A 13,026-nucleotide genomic window follows, 5' to 3' on the forward strand; every position below is an offset into this window, starting at 1 on the left:
TTGCCTTTATTCTACATTTTGTTAAGAGTAAATATAGATGTGATAATATACGAAAAAATGGAGAATATTTAAGATAAGATGAAGAGTGATGCTACATAACCAAGTAGCTATAAATGTAAGTGCAGCGATACAGGCAAAAGGTACAGCCAAGAGCAATGCACAGCTAAACTTCTTCAGTACCAACCTTATGGTAAGAGTAAATATAGATCTGATGTGTAGAAAATGGAGGGCAAAGGAAAATAAGCTGCAGAGTGATGGTACATGAACAACTACCTGTCATTATAAGTACACTGATAAAGGACGGCATGTACTTACAAGAACAATGCAGAGCTAAAAAAATTGGCATTGGATATATTCTACACTAATGTAACCATTCATATAGATCAGATAATTTGGAGCGAACAATTGATAAGCAAGCTATCATGCATACTGCTGTCACATAATGAACCAGGTATGTATGCAAGTACAATGATACAGGACAACATGTACTAACAAGAGCAAAGCAGCAGGCAGCATATTTGTGATATCCTATCGTTCTTGTCAAACTGGAATTCTTCTTCGAGCAAATTTCCTGCAAAAAAGATCCGTAAGGCACATGCGGAAAAGTAGAAGTTGAAATTGTCATGTGATTTCATAGACAGTACCTCATCCTGGGAACGAGACCGGTGCATAACAAGGTTTTTCCATTCAATGTCTTCTAAATTTAGCATAGGAGACTTCATCGGAAATTCGTTTATAGACTTGCCATCAAAGTGTGATTTCCTCAGGTAACACCGATACTGCTGCAATGCTTCCTTGAAAAGCACAAGCAAGCTTTGCTCGTCATGACTATCTAGATTGACCCTCGCCTAGTTACAACAATGTAATGTAAACCATTGATGTGTTCAATCAGCAGAAAACAGGAAAATAATAGCCATGAATAATAGCACTTACACGTAATTTGGACAGGAAGATGTGAAAATGATGTTTGTCTTCACAATAATCTTCCCATGATGGGAATATATGCACGTAGTCCCTAACAACATTGAAAGCATTGTCTTTTAAACTAGGAATAAATGGAATGGGGTTCCAATCTGCAGGAATTGGCCGTCTCTGCAGTTGGGATAGGTCTTCGGCCGGTGGACTTGCTGTACTTTTTGCTGGAGTGGGATTTTTCTGTGGTACAGCTGGTGCTATGGCAAATGAAATCGGTATACCTTTTGTTGGAGTGCAGGTCCTGTGTGGTGGGGCTAGTGGTGTGGCCAGTGAAGTATGGGTACAGTCTGCTGGAGTCGGTCCTACATTTTGTGTCACTAGTTGTACAGCCAATATAAGTGGGGTACTGTCTGATTTCTCCAGCACCACCATGTTTTTCAAGGACTTTGCTGGTGCTCCTTCAGGTTCGGCAATCACCCTCTTCCTTTTTGATGTCTGATGCACAAGAACAACATTTGAGTGGGAAAAGATGGTATGATGACAGATGGAATATGTATTGATAGTGGATGGGCATGGCATCTCGACATATATGATGAGTAAACTAAGCAGATGGCGGTGCAACAAAGTAGAAGAAATGCAAGACAACATATGCAAGATACGCGCAATCAATAAAACCTTGCCAAATTAGAACAGGCACCTTGATGGGTAAACAGGACAGGCCATCTGCCTTTGACTCCTCGAGGTTAGAATAGTCATTAGGATGATATTCTGAACAAGAGTCAACAGGTGGGGAGCGTACGAGTTTCATTGCTTCCAGAATGGCACTCAATGCCTTGCTGCCAATTTTGTAAGTCATTGCAGTGTTCCACAACATTCTTCTGATGCGCGGATTCTGATATTCACTGTAATTGCGTATAATATCTGAGAACCATGAAAACATAAATAGTTGTGAGATTATCTTTGTAATGCAGATGATATTCTAATATAGGGGCGCCCTTGTAAACAGTTGTGTGCTATCACTGGATTCTGATGAGAGAGCTCATGTGTTCTGTAATATGGTGCGTGCATTTATATAATCTGGCACAAGTACACAAAAAAGGCTCCAGAAGTAAGAATAGCTGGCAGATGATAGGTTTCATAATGTACTGTATAGAGAGTTTATTGCCAAACCATGATAACAAGAGCACACATCAACTAGGCAGATCATAGGGCTGTTTGGTTCTAGGCCTAACCATGCCACACTTTGCCATACAATGTTGCCACACTTACCTAAGGTTAGTTCTTCAAAATGAGAGCCACAAGTTGGCAAGCCTAAGGGAATCTTGCCACACTTTTTGTGTGTATGTGATGTGGGGCCCTAGGGTGGCTTGCCTAAGGTGTGGCTTGAACCAAACATCCACCCAAGTTGGTCAAACTTGCCTAACCTTAGGTGTGGCAACCTTAGGCAAATTTAGTCTCAAACCAAACAGCCCACGTACATAACAGGGGTACACCATAACCAGGATATATAAATCGGGAAAGTGGAACTGGCTGGAAATTACGGTGTTGTATTGCCGCTAGTAATTGAAAGCCTATCAATCACGTATAGGCCAGCTCTATCAGCTGTTGACTGTAGATGTCCCTGCTCCCTTCCTGACAAGGAACATACTGTGCTTCCCATATAGAACACCGCATGGGCCACCGGGCGAACCACCGGCCACACCGCCTGTGTTCCTCCGCCACCCCTACCCCGCCCCCACCTGCGTTGAGTTTTCTTCGTTCGACGAGGCCCCACCACCGCCCCCACAACCACCGTCCCCACCCGAGCCCCTTCAATCGCACCGGCGAACTCTGGCGAGCTCTGAAAAATCGACTGACCCAATTTTGAAATTTAGTCTACTGTGATTTAACTAGTGTGGAATATAAAAGGGGAAAACCATAAGCATTGCGAGTATGGTGTTGAGCGTGCCATGGCGGATCTGAAGGTGCAAACTGGACAAAGGCAACTTCGTAACCAAGACAAGAAATCAGAGTAAAGCAGTGGCGATCTATTTTCTTGCTGCGATAAATAAGTTGAGCAGATACGAAAGAGTACTGCCTCTGGTGCGGCGCCATGTACGCATCTGCTGAGAATTTGACGGTGCTGCGGTAGCGATGGCTGTCGGCGGCATGGAAGCAGATCTAGGAGGGTAGATGGTGGCGGCGGGGCGCGGTGGACGAGACGGTCGTAGGAGCGGCGCTAGCAAGGTGGACGACGGCGGGGATGAAGCGAGAGGACGGGATGCAAGGATCCCGGTCCGAAGCCATGGATGAGAGAGGTCGATCTCTTGTAATGGACGGCGGCGTCGGGGTATCAGCTCCGGCATGGTGGAGGAGGACGAGCGGTGGATGGGGTGGCGGACGGCGGCGGACGGAGGAGGGTGGGGTGGAGAGGGTGTTTTGGCGCCCACGGAGTACGAATGGGGAAAAGGGAGGTAGAGAGGAAGGGGGGAACCATGTATTCAGGGCGCGCTTGTCTCAAATGCGAGGAAATTTACAAACTTAGCCCCCGTTTCAAATTTCTACTACATCACAGCAACACTAGTCGGTTGGGGATAGGACGGTAATCTCGCATACACCGAATATTTGCCGACGAGAGTTTGTTTTTGGCGCCCACCGTGTATGAATATGAATCGGGGAGGGAGTCGATTTCGGCCGAGGACACACTGTGTTTTGGCGCCCACCGTGTATGAATCCGGGTGAGAGGCGGTTACGTCACGTTTGGGTGAAATTACAAACCTACCCCTATCGAAACCTATAGAAATCCAGGCATATAGGCTTTGCGTGGCAGGGATAGGCAGTAGTGATTTCCATCTCACATATTTTGATTTCGGGCGGTTACTGCGACTTTCCTCGCTTCGTTCAAATTTTGCAGAGTGCACGTTTACCGTGCCAACTCAATTCGAATCCCGTTTGTATTCTATATTTTTTCGGGCGGGATCCCATTTTCAATTGGAATTACATTTCTATATACATCATTTTATATATACTTTTCAAAGCACAACAGAATTCTGCTCCTTTAATATGTTATATAATATGATTTACAAATATACAAACGATTCTCGAAATCTTTAAGGGTTGAATTCGAAATTTTTTAACTTATGTTCTACTAAAATGTATTGGATCAATAATATTCTACATATTAAATAACATAGTAGTTGAGTGAATTTCATATGAGTATGCATGTTTGATAGATCAATTTTGTTCGACTATGGTTACATGTATCATTCATCTCGAATTCAATATTTTGAATCCTTTTTTGTTTCACTCCTTCCTCCATGCCCATCTCTCTCGTATGCATGCTCCTTCAGGTAGCTATCACTCTCTTTTCTCCAGCTCAACCCGCACGCTCACTTCATGTTGCTCCTATCCTCGCAAACATGGTCTCTCGACGTCTTCCCTTGAGAAGTGTCACACTCTCCCTATCATTATAAATTACACGGTTTTCATTATCTCTCACGTCTCTACTGTTCTCTGGTATCACTCGGTACCTAAGCTTTCTTTTTCACCGCCAAACACACAGTCTCCACTCGTCTTTCACTTTGTCTTTCTCTCTATGGGATTCTCTCACACACCCTATATGTCTCTACTAGTATGGACTCATACCACTAAAATTACTCTCTCTATCTCTCCTGTAGACACAACATTTGTTTGCGGTCTCCTTTTCGTCTCCATCCCAGACTGACATTATTCATTTGTTTACCGATCAGACAACCCCGACTACCGTCTCCTCTCTCTCACACACAGACACACACGCACAACTCCTACCACTAAAATGTGAATGAAAACGAGATTTTGTTATACCCAAACAAAAAAGGACTGGAGGGAGTGATTGCTCTGACACGGACGCGACCTCTCATAGCGCAGGCATTGAACCGGCGCGCCGGCCAAGAGGGCCGCACTCGCTGCAGGCCCGGCTGAGCACGCCTCCTCGCCGCGTGCAACCAGCTTAAGACTGCCCCGCCTGCCTTCATTGAATCCGCGCGTGTGCCGGCAACACGTCCTTCCGCGAGCCGGCAGGCATTTTAGAACACAAAAAATGACTAAAATATAATTAATTTACGCATGGTCTTGACTTGTTGTGCTCGCACTGGTAGCAGGAACTAGTAGAGGATTTTCTTTATTTATAACTCTCCTCACATTTTTTGGCTTTGAAGTGAATCATGGTTGTGGACATTATGTATGAATGTGCAGATATCTGTGAACATGAGTTTGATGTGGAAGTTGAACTTGGAATGTCGGGCTTGCGCGTGAACTATACCATGTCCAATGCTTCGTCTGTTATTGTTTGGAAAGTAATTGCTGTTATTACATGACCCGAAAAAAAACATTTTGTGCCACATCAGTAGATGCACGGACATCACAACAGGCATGCTGACTGGATAAACATTTGAACCTAGCTATTATGAAGGAAATTTTGTATTGACAACAGTTTTAGATAGCAGGAGACGCCTAGCCTGCTCTGCCTCTGCTAGCTTATTTCTGGCTTCTTCCATCTCTTCTTTGGCTTGGGTGAAGAGAGCATCTGATTGCTCTTTTCGCTTCTTCAGGAACTCAGCTACATTCTCAAGGGCTGCTGCACGCTTTCTTTCAGCCTTTACTAATGCCACGAGGACACGAACAGCTGACGACTCCACCTGGCTTGTGTGTAATCCAGCATCATCTGGGAATTTGCACCTTGTGTCTAATCCAGCATCATTAGGGAACTGGCACCTTGTGTGTAATCCAGCCTCATTTTGGAAACATGATCTCGAGGTTGACCATACTTCCCTCCTCGCAGGAACTGCATCCTGACATGAAGTTACTTCCTTTTTTTAGATCAATACTCAGAGCAACCTAGATCCATTTAGTAGAAGCCAGATAAACAGAACTCGGAGAAGTGAATTCAAAAGGAAAAAATAAATAAAAACAGACTACAAGGTGAGAACACCCACTTCCTACATCAAGCTAAAAACGAAAGCATTAGGACGATTAAGACTCTTCTTATTACACATCGAAGAACACCACGCTTAAGAGAAACAGAAACTACAACATATACACATCGAAGAACACGAGGCTACACGAAAGTAATTGAAAGGGTGTTACTTACCAAAGCTCGTTTTACAGGTTCGGTGCAGCTCCTCTTTAACTTGCCACGCTCCTTGAAGATGTCCCGAATATCCCGTGTTTGGTCTTCATTGCTCCTCTTGCATGTTCGCACTCGTGGTTTTAAAATCTCAACATGGCAAGAAAAATATACTACTAGTAATACTCGCGCATCTTGTGGGCAACATTAAAGCACTCGTCTGCCATGTTAGAGCATCTCCAACAAGATAAACTACTCATACAAATGCATCTTGATGCGTGCAACGCATGGGCATTTTGCTAGTTCTAAAAACCTTTCCATCATTTGCCACACTACTGGTTGCAGATGAAAAACCTACCCAAGCATAGCGCGATACAGGAGCGACACACAATTACAAGCTGATATTCTGTTGGATAATGGAGGCTATAACCAATTACTTTTACGGGAAGAATAGCACCCAGGAAATTTGAAGGGTAGGTATGAACAAAATTGGAACTGCACATGTATTTCTAAGTGATTCAATACACACATTACCAATCGAGGAGGAGAACGATGGTCACGGCGGCCTCTGTGAGTCATGGTCGGCAACGGGAGTTAGTTCATTGTCCACGACGGTGGTACTTCTGCGCTTGGCGTCGGCTTCCGGGAAGCAGATCCGAGACCATGGAAGACGATGCCAGGGAAGATGCTCCGTGTACGACGACGACGGTGGACCGGCTCCAGTGCGGCGTACGAGGTCGTCGATGAGGCAGATGTGCTGCGGTGGACGAGTGCGCCGATGTAAAGGGGAGGAGCGCGAAGGCTGCGGTGCCGTGGAGAAGTCTATTTTCCAGTGGGGATAGAAATTGGGGAGTATTCAGGTGTACTACTCTGGGTGCCGGGGTGGGGTTGGCTGGGTAGGGTGAACCTGAAGTTACGAAAACAGCCCCCTACCAAGCGTCATCCGTAGGCCTATTCCGAAGGCTATGATGGTAACTTCCCACTGCTCAAATCATGGTCGCGGGAGATTTTCCCGCCGACCTCAAAATTTTGTGACACTGGACTCCCCGTGTGGCGTCTTGAGTGATTCGGCTAAGCAACTAGCGAGTAGTAGTAGTAAGCTGTGCATATTAGGTTTGACCGAAGTTAAACTTCCTAAAGTTTGACCAAGTTTATAGAAAAATATAAACATTTACCATAACAAATATGTATGATGTGAAAGTACATTCAATAATGAATCTAATGGTATTGATTTGTTATTGTATATGTTAATATTTTTTGTTATAAGCTTTATGAGAGTTTACAAAACTTGACTTTGACCAATGCTAATACGCGGACTTAAATAAAAACGGAGGGAGTACACATTTGTTTTCTTAGTTTGTAGTGAACTAATCATTTGTTGAAATTGTGAAATAAATATATTAGGCTATTGACTTCGAATGTAATGGTCTATACAATTCAATAGTTACAATCATTGTCGAATCCCAAGATGTATACAAGGTCTATAGTACTTCACAACATGCTCAAACTCACATAATCCCAGTCAAATGAGAATCTAAATGCATTTCATAGTTATTACTTTGTAGGATGCAACAAGAACAACCATAACTCTACATCAGCCATTATAGAAGCAACATTTTGACATATCCCAATGTGTGAATGAAACGTGTAGAGAGAGCTTTTGAAGATGGAGCAGATAGGGCGGGAAAGATTGTATGTATGTGGACGAGAGAGTAGGAGACAAACCTAACGAGACAAAGAGAGAGAGAGAGAGAGAGAGATAGAGAGAGAAAGAGAGAGGAAGAAGTTAGGTTTGGTGAGAAAGATGCATACATGTAATATAATGAGATGCGTGTGCATCTGGATTCTGTATACGTGGAAGGAGAAGAGACAACATGTTTGATGAGAGAGCAGGAAAAACATGGACGAGAGGGGAAGGATCTCGTGGGTTGAGGGATTGACAATTTTGTGCGGGGGAGAGAGGGATTGGTAATTTTGTGCAAGAGAGAGAGGGTGGGGGGAGGAGTCAGTCAGCCGTCATCACATCACCCTACTTCCAATGACCCCACATTCTCTAGCGCGGTGTGGTCGCCGTCTTCAATCTGCTCATTTCCCTCTTTGAAGATTGAGGTGTTGTGCATGTTGGGGGTGCAAAGAAGCACAAGCAAGAGTGGTCGCTGTATAACCTTGGATGGGGATGAATTGTGTTCTCGGGGGAGTGTGTGTGTGTGTGTTGTGCTGTGTGTGTGTGTGTGTCAGATATTGAGAGGAAACAAACCTAAGGAGAGAAATGGGTATTCACGAAGAGATTGTGCGGGCCTTGAGGTGGGCAGGGGCCGGGTGAGGGTGTCAAAATGTGCGCGTTGATGCATGTGTTGCATGCGACCGTGCGAGGGACGGACGAATCGAGAGAGATGGTTGTTGTGTTACGAATGCACCTCTCTCTGTCTCTTTGTCTCCCCCCCTCTCTCTCTCACACACACAAGTAAACTAGAAGACCGTTCTCTCATGTATACACAATGTATCGGCATCTGTCTATGTCTCACTCATGCACAATCATTTGCACATTCACACCTCTCTATGTCTGTATCACACGCACACCGTCTCCACATTGCCCTTCTGCCACAACACACATATGGACACATACACATGTTCTCTCTCAGTCACACACACAAAATCAGTATTAAAAAAAACTAGGGCGCACCTAAAACGTCCAAATCCAAATAAACATGAACTGGAGCTAAATTGAAATATATGGAAATATTGCAGCGTCAAGAACTTTCACAGGAAAAAAAAGTTGAGTAATATTTGAGGATTGTTTTCACACACACAGAAATGTTCGGTGGATGTCCTTTGAGCGCGACACGGTGACGCACCGTTCGATCGACCGCGCGGATTCCGTATCGTGGCCGTGGTACTAAGGCTGGTCACAATGGGCAAGAACATAAGCTAGTAACTAATAAAAGCGCTGCCTAAGTCTAATATTTATGTGTACTAGTACAGTTTTCTTTTAAGTTTGACCAACCTTATATATAAAACTAAAGTAAGCTCCCACACGCGCACTCATCAATATGTCGCCGCCGCTGTTGCGCATGCCGGCGCCCGCCTGCTCCGGCCAACAATTTCTCGCCCATCACCGTCGTGTCGCCGCCATCCCTGTGCCATGAAGCCGAAGGCTCGCCCGCTCACGTCGTCTGCAGTCCCTCCTCGCGATGCCGCCGTGCTGCCAAGCACGCGAGCAGCTGGTGGAGCCGCGTCTATGCATGCAGCGTACGAAGAGGAGGACGAGCGTGTGCTCCAGCACGCCGGCGAGGAGGAACTAGCGTGTCATTGTCGTCTCCGCCCACGCGGAGGAGGCGTGCATGGTGGCTGTCGTGGCGGAAGCCGGTCGCGCGCGCGTCGAGCGCGCAAACCGGGTGCGGACGCGGAATCTACCTTCGAGACCTTGAATGCCACGTGGATCGTGCAATCTGAAGGAGCAATTTGGGTCAGTCGACTCATGTGAGCCGTTTGATGCAACATGGATGGCTAGAAGGGCTTCTTACACCTCTTCTGTCGTCTTCTTCCTTCACTCCGTCGAACTTCTTTCACAAATCGACTGACCCAAATTATACTACCAGTACGAACGTATTAAGTACAGTAGGAACACGAAGATACGAGCAGTAGTACCAACTGCAAGAAGAACAGTAGTAAGACATAGTACTAGTACTATTGTATGTACTAAAGAGTTCAAATAACGAGAAAGAACATAAACATAGTTCTGCTGGGGCCTCAGCACAACACACCCTTGAAAATAAACTAATAAGCAACTAGTCCGCTTGACACTGCAGTAGAACCAGCATGAGCGATGACACTACCACCTACTTGGAGTCCGAGTCCACATCCTCGACTTCGTCCTCATCCCTCTTCCTCTTCCTCTTCGCTGACGCTTCTTTGCTTGAATCGGACACTGGGCTCTTCTTCTTCATCCAGCCCTAATAGATATTTAAACAAAGGTAGGCATCCATTGCTGCATACAGGACGTGATCTTCATCTAATGTCTTCGACTCCCATGCATGATGAAACTCGTGATGAGGTTTTTCAGTTTAGCATATGAAGGATCAATCATGGCTGCTGTCAGGGTCAGCATTGAAGGTTGAGAGGAGGACACTAGGCTTGCTTTCTGGAGATCGAAGGGCTGGCCTACAACGAGACCTATCCGACGCAGGACATCACTGTCGTTCTTAAAGCCTACATTCACGAATTTCACTCTTTTGTCCTGGAGGAAGTTCTTAAAATCCTGGCACTCAACATCGGCATGGCATATGTGGTAGACCAAGCAAACGTTATGTACTCAAACCTGGATCACGGCGGGCTTCTTCCTCTCTTCGTCCTTTAGATCCTTCTCTCGTCCCAGGACTGTGGTGTACTCAACATCTAGCCCAGCGACCCACTCATCCGTTGAACTGTTGAACATGCGTAGGAAGCGAGCAAGCCATGCTTTCACCGTCTCGGATCCACGTGTGTAGATGACGATGAACTGATCGCCGGTGATGGCTCTAACCTGCTACTCAGCAGCGACCATGGAGATTTGGGAGGCCATGGATTTTGGAGGAGGGTTAGGAGAAGTTGAACTGTTGTACCCTGCAAAAAAAACTGGGAGCGAACTAATGTGAAAGGACGGGACGACTGGGAGCGAACTGTTGTAAGGTAGAAGACGGGGACGAGTAGGGCGTGCGAACGGCGTGGGGTTGCTGGCTTGCCCGGTGGATAAACGGATGCAAGCCCCCGAAGAGTTCTCGAGAACTATGCGGGACCCACTAGATGTCATGTCTACTAGACCCATATCATAGGCCTGACGGTATAGCTTCTGCCTGTTCGCATACCATGTCGGCGCATGGATGTAACTTCACTTAATTCCGTCAAACATCGCGCCACCCACGACCTTCGTCTCCCTCGCGCGGTCGCGCCCTTTGAGACTTCGACCGACTATAAATGAGCAATTTTTTTGCCTTTTTTAGACAAGCAATTTTTTTTGCCTACTCCGCATGCATGATACTCCCTCTGGTCCTTTTTACTCCCGTCAACCGTTTGCAAAGTGTTTGACCAAATTTATACTTTTTTTGAACACCACCTTATATTAATTAACCAGCCACACTAGTACACTCATTCGATACAATATTCACCACACAGGGCGGTATGTTATTTACAAGAATACCATCTAATCTATTGTCAAAGCTATACTTAGCGATTAAGTGTGCCACCTTATTGGCCGAACGACTAATCTTTGAAAATTGAAGATTGTTGATCAACTTCGAGATCTCAACGCTTTCATCTTCAGGTCACGCATAGCAGACCTGTCAACGCATTGACAGGCATCAATGAAATCCCACGACCAAATTTATACTAAAAATATCAATATCTACAATACTCCCAAAACACTTAGGCGTGGTGCATTAACTTCTACCTCGTTTCTTATTTCTTGACATATCAACCAATAGGAGATGTGGGTGTGCATGCTTTTAATGACTTGAGACTACCAAACACGACATGCAGTGGTTAGTTCATTGCATGCAATGCTATTAATTAGCAAATAAACATTAAGATATCTCGTTTTCCCCTCCTCCTTGGTCACAGTGCACAATCTAAGATGACTTGCTCACCTAGACGGAGGGAGTACTGATTATAATGAGTATACGACCTACGTTTTATAATGAGTGTAAAAATATTGATTTGACATTGTGAATGTTGACACACTGTGGAATAGTTTTTGAAGTCTGCAAAAGTACTCAACTAGTGCAGTCGTTCTCCACAAAAAAATGTGTTTACCAATGCATGCATGAACACTAGTTACTCTAACCCCCCTCTCTTCTTTAATTCTTTGCCACATCAGCATGTTTGCTATTCCCTTGTGCATGATACCAGCTAAGATACCACCATTATGGCCAGCCTTAATCATCGCATGCAATAATTTAGTGCACCTTGAAATATGAACATGTGTGGGGCGTGTTTGTTTTTAATGACTTGAGACTATACCTAGTCCGGCTTGCAAGATGACTTATTACGCACCGTTCCCCATACCTGCAGGAAGCCCGTTCGTCTCCAAATTTTTTCCTCTCCATGTATGGAAACAATATGCCTGCCAAACTCTCCTTCTCGCTCCGGCGGTCCCACCACTCCACCCCGTGTGAAAAAATCTGCATGCATGACTCTCCTCCCACACGCTCATCCAATCCGTTGTGACCAGCAATATTTCCACCCCTTCGCTCCCCCGTAATTTACTCCAACAAATATGCCACATCGATGTTACTTAACTGCAGGTGCATTCGGTCACTGACATATGGGCCCAACAGGGGTCTGGCCCACATGTCAGTGACGCAACTGGACCGGCAGTTAAGTCAGTCCAGCTCAGTCCATATCTTACGTAGGTGTGCCATTGCTCGCTATAAATACTGCGCCTCCCACGACACCGCTATCTCCTCCCCCTCATGTTCACGTTCATCGCTATCTCCTCCCCCTCCCTCTCACATCGACCACCATGGCATCGCCCCTCCCAAGCCCTAGGAGCCCCTCGCTGCACCGCACGGACCGTCACACGTCGCCGTTCCGTTCCACGCCACCACTAGTCGAGGAGGACGCGTCGGCGTTCCGATCCTCTCCGCGACGCGTCGAGGTGGACGCGTCGGCGTTCCCAATCTCGCCAGCACGCGCACCGAAGGACGCGTTGGCTCCCCGCTACAAGGAGAACGCCGCGCCGCCCGCCGACCCCCCCAGCCTTGAGGAGCTTTGGAAAGAAATGGATGTCGCCTTGTGGGAGGCTTTGCCTCCAGCAGAGCGCGCCAAAATAGAGGCGGAGAAAAAGGCCGAGGAAGAGAAGCGCACCGCGGAACAAGCTGCCTGGGAGGCCTATGTCGCGTCCGAGAGAGTCAGGCAATTGGCTCTTTGGCAGAAGGCTCGTGCGAGGGCCGTGAGGGTGGCGGAGGACGCCCGTGCCGACGCCCTGAGTGCAGTCGGGCCCAAGTGCCTCATCTACGCTTGGCGGTACGTGGACCGGGTGCACACTTCCAGCG

This window comes from Triticum urartu, chromosome 7 (assembly GCF_003073215.2).
Source record: "Triticum urartu cultivar G1812 chromosome 7, Tu2.1, whole genome shotgun sequence".
NCBI lineage: Eukaryota > Viridiplantae > Streptophyta > Magnoliopsida > Poales > Poaceae > Triticum > Triticum urartu.